The 13,374-nt window shown below is 34.7% G+C and overlaps 1 protein-coding gene across 6 annotated transcripts in view; it reads left to right on the top strand.

The window, feature by feature from the left end:
- LOC114335105 (latrophilin Cirl) overlaps positions 1-13,374 on the top strand; it is an 826,147-nt gene that overhangs the window by 101,470 nt on the left and 711,303 nt on the right. For all 6 annotated transcript variants that reach the window (XR_007701173.1, XM_050663557.1, XM_050663553.1 and 3 more), the window contains exon 2: positions 12,807-12,848. The gene's annotated coding sequence lies outside the window, so the exon portion shown is untranslated. The remainder of the gene's footprint in view (positions 1-12,806; positions 12,849-13,374) is intronic.

The raw sequence follows: 13,374 nt of genomic DNA, 5'->3' as shown, positions 1-13,374 counted from the left end.
TTTATGGAGCCGAGACATGGAGAATAACCGAGAAATATAAGAAAAAGGTCGAAGCCACGGAAATGGATGCCATCAGAAGATCGATGAGAATATCAAGAGCCGAAAGAATAAGGAATGAAGTAATAAAACAACAAATGGGTGTAGAGGGTACTATAGTTGAGGATATTGAAAGAAAACAGCTCATATGGTATGGGCATGTGAGCCGAATGGGGGACGAAAGATTGCCTAAAAAAACTATGATGTGGCAACCCCCAGAGAAGAAAAAACGAGGACGACCACCACAGAGCTGGAATCTGGGAGTTAGGAAAGCGATTAGCGCTCGAAATCTAAATGAAGACCTAACTCAGGACAGAATACAGTGGCGTTTGGGAGTCGGACAACGTCGTAAGACGTTATAAAACCGAATATATATATATATATATATATATATATATATATATATATATATATATATATATATATATATATATATATATATATATATATATATATATATGTTCGGAAAGATTTCCGCGGTCAGGTAAATGAAAATTACTAAGTTCTCGGGAAGAACCGCGTTGAGAATTTATAACTCGACGTTTCGGCACCCTTTTTGGAGCCATTATCAAGAGGGGTATGGTTCCGTTCGAGTTCGGGGTCTCAATCTGCCTACTCCCCTCACTCGTGACGTACCAGTAGTGTCTTGTTCTCTAGGAGAACGGTCAAGCGGCACTGAGGTCTCAATCTGCCTACTCCTCAGTGTCGAGTGACGACCTGTCTTTGTCTTCGCCTGTGTAGCTCCTTTTATACTCTCAGTGCGCGCGGGAACTGTATGCGCGGGAGAGGCCTGAGTGGGATCGACTGACGTGGGGATTCGCCGAAGCAGCGGTCGCCATGTTGTCGGCAGTCTTTTGGCGTCATCGCGTGTGTTTAGGCTGTGAGGGCGTTTTTCAATTTCGATGGCTTCACGGATGATTCTCGATTTTAAGGAGCGGACAGTGGCGATGGTTTTTTGCTTTCTCGAAATCTATTTGGTGACCTGTCTGAATATGATGTTGGGCAAGGGCTGAAGTAGTGTCGGAATGTTTTACAGATATGGAATGTTCGTAGATACGGTTTTGGATTCGTCGGTTTGTCTGTCCTATGTATGTCCGTGGGCAACTGGAACAAGGTATCTCGTAGACACCATGGTCTTCATTGGGGATTTGGTCTTTTACGGATCTGACAAGATTGCACAACTTGGAGTGAGTAGTGAAGACGGTTTTGATATTTAGAGGGGTAAGAATTCTACTAATCTTGTCAGTGACACCTTTGATAAAAGGTAGAAAGATTTTGGGTTGATCGGGCGGCAAGTTTTCTTTATTAGATGGAATGGGATTTAGATGTTTCTGAATGCTCCTATTGATTTGGGTTTTATGGTAGCCGTTTTGTAAGAGTGTTTGCCTTATTGAATTTATTTCAGATGGTCTGTGATTGTCGTCACTAAGCCTTATAGAGCGAGAAACAAGAGTGTTGACAACTGAACTGAGTTGGGCGGGGTGATGATGTGACTGGGCATTGAGATACCGATTTGTATGGGTGGGTTTTCGGTACACGGAATAGGAAAAACTGTGAGGTGGCTGTTTTTGAATAAGTACATCAAGAAACCAATGAATAAGTACATCCTAAACCGTATCTACGAACATTCCATATCTGTAAAACATTCCGACACTACTTCAGCCCTTGCCCAACATCATATTCAGACAGGTCACCAAATAGATTTCGAGAAAGCAAAAACCATCGCCCCTGTCCGCTCCTTAAAATCGAGAATCATCCGTGAAGCCATCGAAATTGAAAAACGCCCTCACAGCCTAAACACACGCGATGACGCCAAAAGACTGCCGACAACATGGCGACCGCTGCTTCGGAGGAATCCCAACGTCAGTCGATCCCACTCAGGCCTCTCCCGCGCATACAGTTCCCGCGCGCACTGAGAGTATAAAAGGAGCTACACAGGCGAAGACAAAGACAGGTCGTCACTCGACACTGAGGAGTAGGCAGATTGAGACCTCAGTGCCGCTTGACCGTTCTCCTAGAGAACAAGACACTACTGGTACGTCACGAGTGAGGGGAGTAGGCAGATTGAGACCCCGAACTCGAACGGAACCATACCCCTCTTGATAATGGCTCCAAAAAGGGTGCCGAAACGTCGAGTTATAAATTCTCAACGCGGTTCTTCCCGAGAACTTAGTAATTTTCATATATATATATATATATATATATATATATATATATATATATATATATATATATATATATATATATATATATATTTAAATATTTAAAGTTTGTATGTGTTTAAAGACTTTTAATATGTTCTGAAACACGAAATATAAAATGTGTTAAACATGTTTATCCAGGTACCTACTATGTCGTTAAATTGATAAACATAATTTCAATTGTAACTGTAATAACAGTTAGTTTCGACGTTTTGTATAGTTACGAACTGTCGCCGTTACGAAGTGTCACCGTTACGAACTGTCGTTGTTACGAGTTGTCCGTTACCAATTGTCCGGTTACGAACTGTCGCGTTACGAGATGTCTGGTCACGAGGGTTTTTACCCATAAGTTTTTGGTGGCTCACGCATGCATGCTATTGGCTTTTAACACTGATGATGCGTTTTGTTTATGTGATGTAACCCTTATTTGGGTCTTTTAAATATACGTAAAAGATCCAGTATTTTTTGTAATTTATGGTATACTGCCAGCTACAGGAATTTTATTTTACTCGTGGATTTTTTTAAAGCAGTAATCCATAGAAATGAGAAATAGAAATAACAGAAAGAGGTAACGAGAAAGTTATAAAAGAACATTAAAGCGCTCCGATTCGGAGCTATCTCAGCTGAATTCATAAAACACATGTCACAAAAACTACACAGAATGATGCAACAGATGTTGCACAGAGCCATAAGTTCAGAAACACTTCCAAAGGAATGGGCATAAGCATATAAGACATCAATGTTTAAGAAACAAGACAGATAACTGTGATAAAGAAGGGATTTAAACATGAAAACAATACCATAATTATAGAGCTTATGGGAAAAATTAAAAAAGGTAGGAAACAACATTCAAAACCCCTAATACACTGGGATTTATTTTGTCTAACACCAAACCTAACAACGTACAAGACAGATCAAAGGACTGAATCTATAAAATACACTGTGAGTGCAATAATTTCTATGTGGGAGAAACTGCAAAACCACTTAGTGTTAGGATAAACGAGCATAAGACATACATCAAAATTAGAGATTTCTTAAGGCACGTATCCATTACGTTGGTGCTCCGTGTAACTGCTCCACATAGTGGATACGTTAGTACTCCCGTAGTGGCGCTCACCCTCGGCGATCCAATCGGTGGCGGTTTATATGTACAGGAGCCGTGCCCATTGGAGTAGTGATGTTGATTATAGTTAGTTTCGAGTATTCGTCACAAATCGTTACTTTTGTATAAAGTAATCATTTACAGTATTCGTTACGTTGATTACTATGATTACTTTTGTATTCGAGTACCGGCAATCATATCGGGAATCGTATTTCTCAGTAGGTAGGTATTTTGTATAGGTATTCCGATATAACAACGACCTTCGCCGATCTGTTTAAGGAATAAAAATGATTTGATTACTATGATTACTTTTGTTACTTTTGTATTTGAGTACCGGTAATCATATCGAGAATCGTATTTCTCTGTAGGTATGTATTTTGTATTTTGTATAGGTATAGATATAGATCTAGATAAAAATATAGGATTCTCGCGTTCGATCTTTGTTAATGACATTCATTACATATTTTACCTCCATTATACCTCCCTCTGTTTCATCTTCTATCTTCTCCTCACCCTCACAGTGTGGGGCTCTGGGGCTCACACACTTAAAACGCTTCATACAAATAACGATAATAATCGATAACTCTCGTAAAATACCGATCCCGTCCGTTACTCGCTGGGATACGATTGGTACAAAGTAATCAAGTGTACTGGTTGTAGATACAATAGTCGTTACTCTCTCTGATACGATTGGTACGAAGTAATCAGAGTAATCAAAGTAACGATTTGCCTCTCTGTATAGTAATCGTTACTTTCGGTATTCGTAAGTAACGAGTACTTTGTAACGAATAGATACTTTTTCAACATATCTACATTGGAGCAGTTACACGGAGCACGGAGTACTAACGTAAGGGATACGTGCCTTTTTAGAGACAAATCATGGATACTCAAACATTCCGGGGACAGTTGATCACAGAGTACAATGGAAAGATCCATCAATAATCATGAAAGACACAGACATAAAAAAGAGAAAAATCAACGGAGCAACCCACATCCTACTTAATGAAGAAACATAGAAAAATGTGTAGCAAACTCATCAGCGGAATGTAGCAGGCTTTGGTTGCCAGCCAATACTAAAAAAAGAAGTCAGCAACAAGAATATATCAGCATTAACAGATTAATAGAAAGTCGCAGATACATCGTCTACAATAATTATAGACGCCCATACAGGGTGGGGCATTAGTGTGACAAAGTCCAATTACTCGTTTGTCGTAAGAGATACGAAAAAAAGTTGTATAAGTTGGGGCACACATAGTACCATAATTTAAAAATGTTTTCAAATATACAGGGGTGTCCGTGTTGACAGGGTGACACAAACTTATGTTTTGTTAAATGGAACACCCTGTATATTTTTACATTTTTGGATTCTCCTCAATGTTTCCTTTCTGAAAATATATATTTTTGTAATATTATACGAGGTAGTTTAAAAGTTACGTTTTTTTGTTAATTTCGTAGCCACATCTACACTCGACACCCTGTAGAATTGTAGTGATTTGACATCAAATTTTTTATTTATAGTCAAACAATTTTTAATATAGTCTATTACTGTTAATCATTAACAGTACAGCGAAAAGTATTTTCTGGGGTTTCTTAAATGAAACACCCTGTATTTTAGTATTGTAATGAAATAATATTTTATGGTACTTTTTTATTTCTTAAGCATTCCCTATACCTAAGTGCTTTAATTTGTAAGTTATTCGTAATTCTTTAAGTCAAACATTAATTGCAACAAAAAGTAAGTGAAATTTTATTAGGTGGCCGTGAAAATATCCAATCAAAAATAATTTTTCAATTTATTGATTATTTATTTCAATTATTTATAATAATTTTAAGCACCAACAACCTTAAATACGAATGTATTTGGATATATCATCCAATATTAATAAATTAAGGATCAGGCTAGATTATGATGTATTTTTTTTCAAAAAATTATTTTTGATTGAATATTTTCACGGCCACCTAATAAAATTTCACGTAATTTTTCTTGCAATTAATGTTTGGCTTAAAGAATCACGAATAATATACAAATTAAAGCACTTAGGTATAGGGAATGCTTAAGAAATAAAAAAGTACCATAAAATATCATTTCATTACAATACTAAAATACAGGGTGTTCCATTTAAGAAAACTAAGAAAATACTCATTCCGAGTTTCGACCAACCCTGTATACTAAAATTTAACATTTCGCTATATTGTTAATGTTTAACAATAGTAGACTATATTGAAAGTCGTTTGAACATAAAATAAAAAATTGATGTCAAATCACTACAATTCTACAGGGTGTAAATGTTGCTACGAAATTAACAAAAAAACGTAATTATCTTTTAAACTACCTCGTATAATATTACAAAACCATATATTTTAAGTGTTCCATTAAAAAAACATAAGTTTGTGTCACCCTGTCAATACGCACGCCCCTGTATATTTGTAAATATTTTTAAATTATGGTCCTATCAGTGCCCCAACTTTTTCTAAATAACTTTTTTTCGTATCTCTTACGACATACGAGTAATTGGACTTTGTCATACTAATGCCCCACCCTGTATAAACATAAACATATAACACACAGACAAATAATACAGAAACACAAAATAATGATAATTTGACACCATCCTTAGGGTAAAAATACCACCTTCAGAATTTTCAACTAAAATCATGGTTATTTGCCTACAAGATCCAGGCCAAAGTAAGTCATCCGTCAGTTTGAAAAAACATAACCGCTAAAACAACTTTCTAATAACACTTTCATTTTTGAAATAATCTTTTTTGAAAACGATTTCTAGAATTATAAAATATAATTTTCATTATCATGAAAGGACAGATTCCATATAACGGCTAATCTAGTCTGGGGATGGGTACTTTATCCCAATTTTTTGTTTCCTTTTAAGGTTTTTTTTACAATTTTATTTTCTTTCTTGGATCAGAAGATTCTTATTCAAAAGGCAGTGATCGCCATCTGCTGTTGCAGGATCGCCATCTACTATTGCAGGATCGCCATATAGCGTTCCCCTTTCCAACTACATAATTTAATGTGGTTACAGTTGAGGTAGGTCACAAGGTGCTGAGTGCCATTATGATCTGCCAACAGTTTTGTCCTGAATTCTACTTCTTCGGCTAAATTAATAATGTATGCGGAAATACTTACTTTCAATTCCAACTGAAAGTAAATATCTAAATTTAAACTCTGTTATAAATTGTCAATTAATTTAAGGGATTGTTTCCCTTATGCTACAATTAGATAAATACCTAATCTGATTAAATCGTGGTAGCAAAATAGTAAACAGTCATCGGAGCGAACTAGTATACAATTAAAAGGGTTTTTTTAACTATTGGTTCCGAAAAATGGTCTTCTAAACATTCCGGAAAAAAATTAAATCGTATGGAATGATAAATGAAAACGCAGACAAAGCGATCAAACATGTTTATCAAAGAAACCTTTTATGGGCATTATGATTGAAGCAGGCCCATTGTCGCCAAAAAGCTAAATACGCTCCCCTGTGGATACACATGCAGTTATAATTGTTTTGAAATTCAGTTGTTTTCAGTTTTCAGCACACCAACACTCACAAACTCACAACTTAACGTTTCAGTGACCGCATACAATTTTGTTCATTGAAATTTATGTTACATATGAAAATATTAGTTTTGTTATTGCAATTATTATTTATCAGTTTACAGCATTTAATGCTATAAATAAAAGTGCAGGTCATTGCTAAATAAATATCGATTTCAATGTTAACAAGCGTTGTTAACAGTCATTTCGGTTATCAAGCCTTGTATTTAAAATTTGTAATGAACATTTTGGATTATATTTAAGTATATAGGGTGTGTGAAAAAAGCGGGATGGTCGAATATTGAAGAACTGGAGACTTTAGATAAAGCTGAAGGACAAGAAATACTAAAATCAGAAATACTAAATGCTGTAAAATTGGCAAAAAACAAGAAAGCCGTTGGTCCTGGCAACCTACCGACAGATATGTTAAAGCTCATAAATGAGGAAAACATTGGATTACTGGTCAAACTTTTCAATTATGTTTATTCGACTGGTAATATCCCTGAAGATTGGCTGGATAACTGTGGCTACTATAGATTAATAAGCCTTATGAGCCACACTTTTAAAATATTTCTACATATCATCCACAGTAGAATTAGAGATAAATGTGAAGAAGACCAGGATGAAACGCAATTTGGCTTCAGAAATGGACTGGGAACCCGGGACGCACTCTTTGCTCTAAATGTATTATTGCAGAAATGCCGAGATCAAAGGAAATACGTCTTTGCTGTATTTATTGACTATGAAGATGCCTTTGATCGAGTAGAGCATCAAAAATTAATTAAAATATTAAAGGATAAAGAGTTGATAGTCAAGATATACGAATCATAGAAAAATTATACTGGCGTCAAATAGCGACAGCTTGCATAAATGGAAAATCAACAGAAACATGTAAAATACAAATAGATGTCAGACAGGGTTGTATACTGTTCCCACTGTTGTTTATTTTTTATTCAGATAGAATATTTAAAGAAGCGCTGCATAATTTGTAATGGGGCGTGAAAGTTAATGGAATTCTGATAAATACAATCAGATATGCATGCGATTAAGTGATGATATGAATGGTTTACAATGCCTTTTAAACGCCATGGACACAGTGGGAAGAGAGTTCGGCCTAAACATAAACTGTTCAAAAACAAAATACATGGTATTTAGACGTTTGGCCCATCAAGATTCGCGATTATATGTTGATGGTCATATGATTCAAAGAGCACCCAGTTTTAAATATCTTGGTTGCCATATTACTGAACAACTAGATCCAGATAAAGAGATAAAATGTAGAATCGAGATAGCCCGAACATTTTTAAAAATGAGGTCATTCTTTTGTAATGATAACTTGCAACTTCAACTTCGATGAAGTCCCAGTCCTCTTGTACGGTGTAGAAGCATGGACATCCACCATTTATCGTTTGAAGGCCTTTGAAATGTGGCTGCACAGACGTACACTGAAAATACCATGGATGGCTATGCTGACAAATGTGACAGTCCTTAAGAGAGCAAATGCTGCCCGCGAGCTGCTTGATAACATCAAATATAGAAAGATAGCCTACTTTGGACACGTAGTAAGGAGAGGCCGATATAATATTCTTCAACTTACTATCATGGGTAAAATCGAAGGACGCAGAGGAATTGGTAGAAAGCAGGCCTCTTAGTTGAAGAATATCAGGGAGTGGACAGGAATAAAGAAACAGATCAATTATTTAGAATAGCTCGACACAGAGACAGTTTCGCCATGTTAATCGTCAACGTCAAGGGGACTTGATAGGGCACGTTAAGAAGTTAAGAAGAAGAAGGTCGAATATTTCGATAAACAAACATCGGATTGAAAAACTGAAAAGACGTGTTCAATATTTTTCAAAAATCTATCGAATGACACCAAACAGCCTCCCCTCTCCACTCTCTGGAGATGGAATGGGAAGAAACTTTTAAATCTTAAATAGGAACCCGTATTTTTTATTAGGTACAGATTTGAATTCCTTATGCAAAATTATTTTTCACAAGTTGGTCCTGAAGTATCTTAATAATAATCTTCTGTATGGTAGTTTCAAGTAAGTGTTAGTGATCACAAACTCTTCTTCTACTACAAATTCAACCAATCGATCTCCCAGCTCATTTCTTTCTCCAAGCCCAAACTGTTCTATGAATTCTCCCGATTATCCTCTACCAATCTTGGCATTTAGATCACCCATAATCAGAAATAAATCCTTTTTGGGAAGGCTTTTTAAATTGTTGGATAAGTTATACAATGCTTCACTTATGCCGCCTGGTTTGTCAGCTCTAGGAGAATATACCTGGATAATGTTAGTTGTAATTGGGTACGTATTAAATTGAAGGAGGAGCACTATTTCCAATACGGGTACAAATTTTTTAGGATGCCTGGAAGTTTCTTTATTTAAGATTATACCTGATCCATTTTTGTATCTTCCGTTGGGTTAGCTGAATACTAGATGCGATGATCACCGATTTCACATCGCCTAGAGTTCATTCATCTAATTTTGCTCATTCCTATTTTGTCTATTGACAGTATATCCATCTCCTTGGTTGCATTGAGTCTTACCTGCCTCGTATAGTGTTTTAACATTCATTGTGCAGATCATAAGGTTTTTCTTTTTTGTGTTGTAAACTTTAAACTGTCTTGATTTATTTTTATGTTTAAATATTTTTTTATCTAGAACACTGTTCTTTGCTTGAATTCCCTTTTTCAAAGTCAATATTTGATTACTTTTGTTATCTACCTGTCCTAGAACTCAGTTTTCTGCTGTCTTATCTCCAATGCTCTCAACCTACCTTCAAACATACGAATGCACTTTTCATCAAAATAAAAAAAATAGTTTATAATTAGCTTCTTTTTTCGAAAAACATGAGAGTTCGCCGAAAAGTTTCCACAAACTCTGTTTTTACTATACGTACGTTCAAACCACAGCATCACAAACACCCATCCACAGAGATCAACGCTAATTTGATTATTTGGAGTTGTAATAATAAAATTATTGTGTACAAGTTGCAAACTTTTCTATTCGATTTCATTTCCTAGAATGTGATAAAGCAGAAGAATACAAAAGAGTTGAATAAATATTATTTCTTTGCAACGCTCTACAAAATAATACGTGTGCAACGGTTGTGTATTTATTCAAGTTTTAACGAGGAGAGCATTTTATGAAATTGTTGTTTTTTGTAAATATGGAATGGCCATTTTGTTTTATTTATTTAACAACCCTTGAAAGCGTAGGAGTAATTACGTTTTATAATAGTGTGGTTAAATAAAAGCAACATATTTAATATTTCCATATATTATATAAAGGTGGCTTCCAACGGAGCGTGGCGTGGCACGCATTGAGAAATAGGAAATATGTAACAGAAAAACATAAAACTCATTTTCTCCTCTATCCAGATAATAGAAAAAAAGATGGCACGGAATCAAGAAATTTATATTTTGTTCGCAGACCTACGGAAAGCCTACGATAGCGTTCCACTGAAGAAGCTGTTGCAATCAATGGAAAGCACAAGTGTTGATATAGAATTAATAAACGCCGTCAAAGTACTATACAATCAACACATAACACAAAGAAAAACAGGGACACAGATAACAACAGAATTTGTAACATCAAAATGATTAAAGCGAGGATGTTGCCTGTCCCCCGTTTTATTTAAAATATACGTCGAAACTGCTTTAAAAAGATGGAAACAAAAATGTAGAACAATTGGGATACCTACCACTCACCAACACTATGGTATATACGCTCAACTTTGCAGACGTTCAAGTAGTAATGACTCAAGATTATGAGGCGACGATTTAAACGATATGGCTCGAAAATTAATTGAAGAGTATGATATGATATGGGACCTAGAAGTGAACAAAAAGAAAACCGAATACTACGACTACAAATATGTAGGTATCAATATTTCACACCATGGAACTTTAGATAAATAGGGTCCTAAAAGTGACAATGGCGTCCTCCATAGGTAGACCTGTAAAATACTTCTTTTTATGTAACCCTTCTTAAAGAAGTAGCATTATGTAAGTTTATATGCATTTGATAACTCCCCGTTAGAATCTATTAACGCTGTCGATATTCTTGCTAATGAAGGAACTAGTACTCCTTTTATTGAAACAGAACCATTCTACCGCATAACGAAAAAAAGGAACATCCGCTGTACAGGGTGATCACTTAAGGGTAGCGAGCGGCCATATCTCATAAGATATTGGTCGTATAGATTTGAGAAAAAAAAATCATGATAAAAGTCGCCAAGAGAAAGTGCTGGAAATTATTTTCGAGTTTGTCAAACGTCCGCTAGAGGGCGTAACAACCAACACAAAGTAGAAAAATGGGATTTTTATAGAATTTTGTCTAATGAGAGTTTATCGATGATATCATTTTCATATTTACAGACTAGTTCCCTACATTTTTTTTCTAAAACGTTTTGTTCTATCTATCAAAATAAAGCGGTGGGGGAAGTTCAATTGTTTTTTTAAACAAACCAAGATTTCTTCCGTTTCTTTTAACCGATTTTAGCAAACTTAGGCTCATATGAAAGAGCATAATTTGCACTACAAAACGGTTATTTGGTTTTGAATTTTTGACGTTTGCTGTCGCCGCTAGATGGCGTTAACTGAAATGGTAGCAAATTTTTGAGTTTTTTTCAAAAAAAAAACAAATGTAATGGTATATTAATTTTTATATATTTTAAAAAAGGATAAATTTCTCTATAATTTAATGAAAAGAATTTATTATCTACCTTTTTTTGAACCGTTGATATTGACCAAAATATAATTTTATTACATTAAAAAATGGCACGCCACTGTTTTTTATCAAAATAAAAATCTGTTTTGTAATCTCTTCTTAGTTGCTAACAAAAAGAACCTCTTGACTTTTTTTCGTTAGACAAACGGTTTTAGATTAAAAAAAAGTAAATTAGTATGTTTCGAGATATGGGCGCCCCATGTAAACATGTCTTATTTTTTCAATCCAAAACCGTTTGTCTAACAAAAAAAAGTCAAGAGGTTCTTTTTGTTAGCAACTAATAAGAAATTACAAAACTGATTTTTATTTTGATAAAAAACAGTGGCGTGCCATTTTTTAATGTAATAAAATTATATTTTGGTTAATATCAACGGTTCAAAAAAAGGTAGATAATAAATTCATTTCATTAAATTATAGAGAAATTTATCCTCTTTTAAAATATATAAAAATTAATATACCATTACATTGGTTTTTTTTTTTTAAAAACTCAAAAATTTGCTACCATTTCAGTTAACGCCATCTAGCGGCGACAGCAAACGTCAAAAATTCAAAACCAAGTAAGCGTCTTGTAGTGCAAATTATGCTTTTTCATATGAGCCTAAGTTTGCTAAAATCGGTCAAAAGAAACTGAAGAAATCTTAGGTTTGTTTAAAAAAACAATTGAACTTCCCCCACCGCTTTATTTTGATAGATAGAACAAAACGTTTTAGGCAAAAAAATGTAGGGAAATGGTCTGTAAATATGAAAATGATATCATCGATAAACTTTCATTAGACAAAATTCTATAAAAATCCCATTTTTCTACTTTGTGTTGGTTGTTACGCCCTCTAACGGACGTTTGACAAACTCGAAAATAATTTCCAGCAATTTCTCTTGGCGACTTTTATCATGATTTCTTTTTCTCAAATCTATACGACCAATATCTTATGAGATATGACCGCTCGCTACCCTTAACTGATCACCCTGTACGTGTCATCAGCTCCCTCCCATATACCTTTTAGAACGTTTAAATGCCTGTATAAGATTTTTCAGGTTTTTTCCTTGATTGGGGTATTGAGTTGAAGTTAAATGAACAGCGAAACTTTCCGCAATTTTTTAACCGGGATTTCAATGCTATTTCAAGTATTTGTGGCATTTTTAAACACGTTTTAAGATACTGTTTTTTGTTCTAGGTAAAAATCATCATTCGTCTACGCAGTCATCTATGATTTTTGGTATGTAGTTGAAACATTTAAAGAATACCGATGTTTAGAAGAGGTCCCGTTATTTGGGAAGGCACCAACCTGCATATAATGGCGAATCTAAAAATGATCTAAGAACCGTCTTTAAAGTTCGAGATAGGTTACTAACATTGAAATTTTATTATATTTATTATATTATAATTTTATTATTTATTATATTTACTGTGTATTGAAATTATTTACTATTGCTAATTCGTGGCTTAGGGAGAAACTTAAAATTTTGACTTCTATACAAGTGGAATAATATGCAAATTAGTGCCATCCCAAATGACGGTACCTATAATAAGATGTTGTTACTATTCTTTATTCCAGTATCCAGCATCCTAGATATTTAAACTTTTCAACTTGTTCAATTAGTTTGTCATTTACTGGGGTATTTTTTTTTCGTAATTACTATTGCTTTTGTTTTATTTGTATTAATTTTAAATATTTTCACCCTCGCTTACTACCCTTGTTCAGCAGATTTTTCAGTTCTCATTCACGGCAATTAATACCATAT

Source organism: Diabrotica virgifera, chromosome 10 (assembly GCF_917563875.1).
Source record: "Diabrotica virgifera virgifera chromosome 10, PGI_DIABVI_V3a".
NCBI classification, from domain to species: Eukaryota; Metazoa; Arthropoda; class Insecta; order Coleoptera; family Chrysomelidae; genus Diabrotica; species Diabrotica virgifera.
The sequence above is the reverse complement of the archived record's forward strand: the minus strand, read 5'-3'. Positions and strand labels throughout refer to the sequence as shown.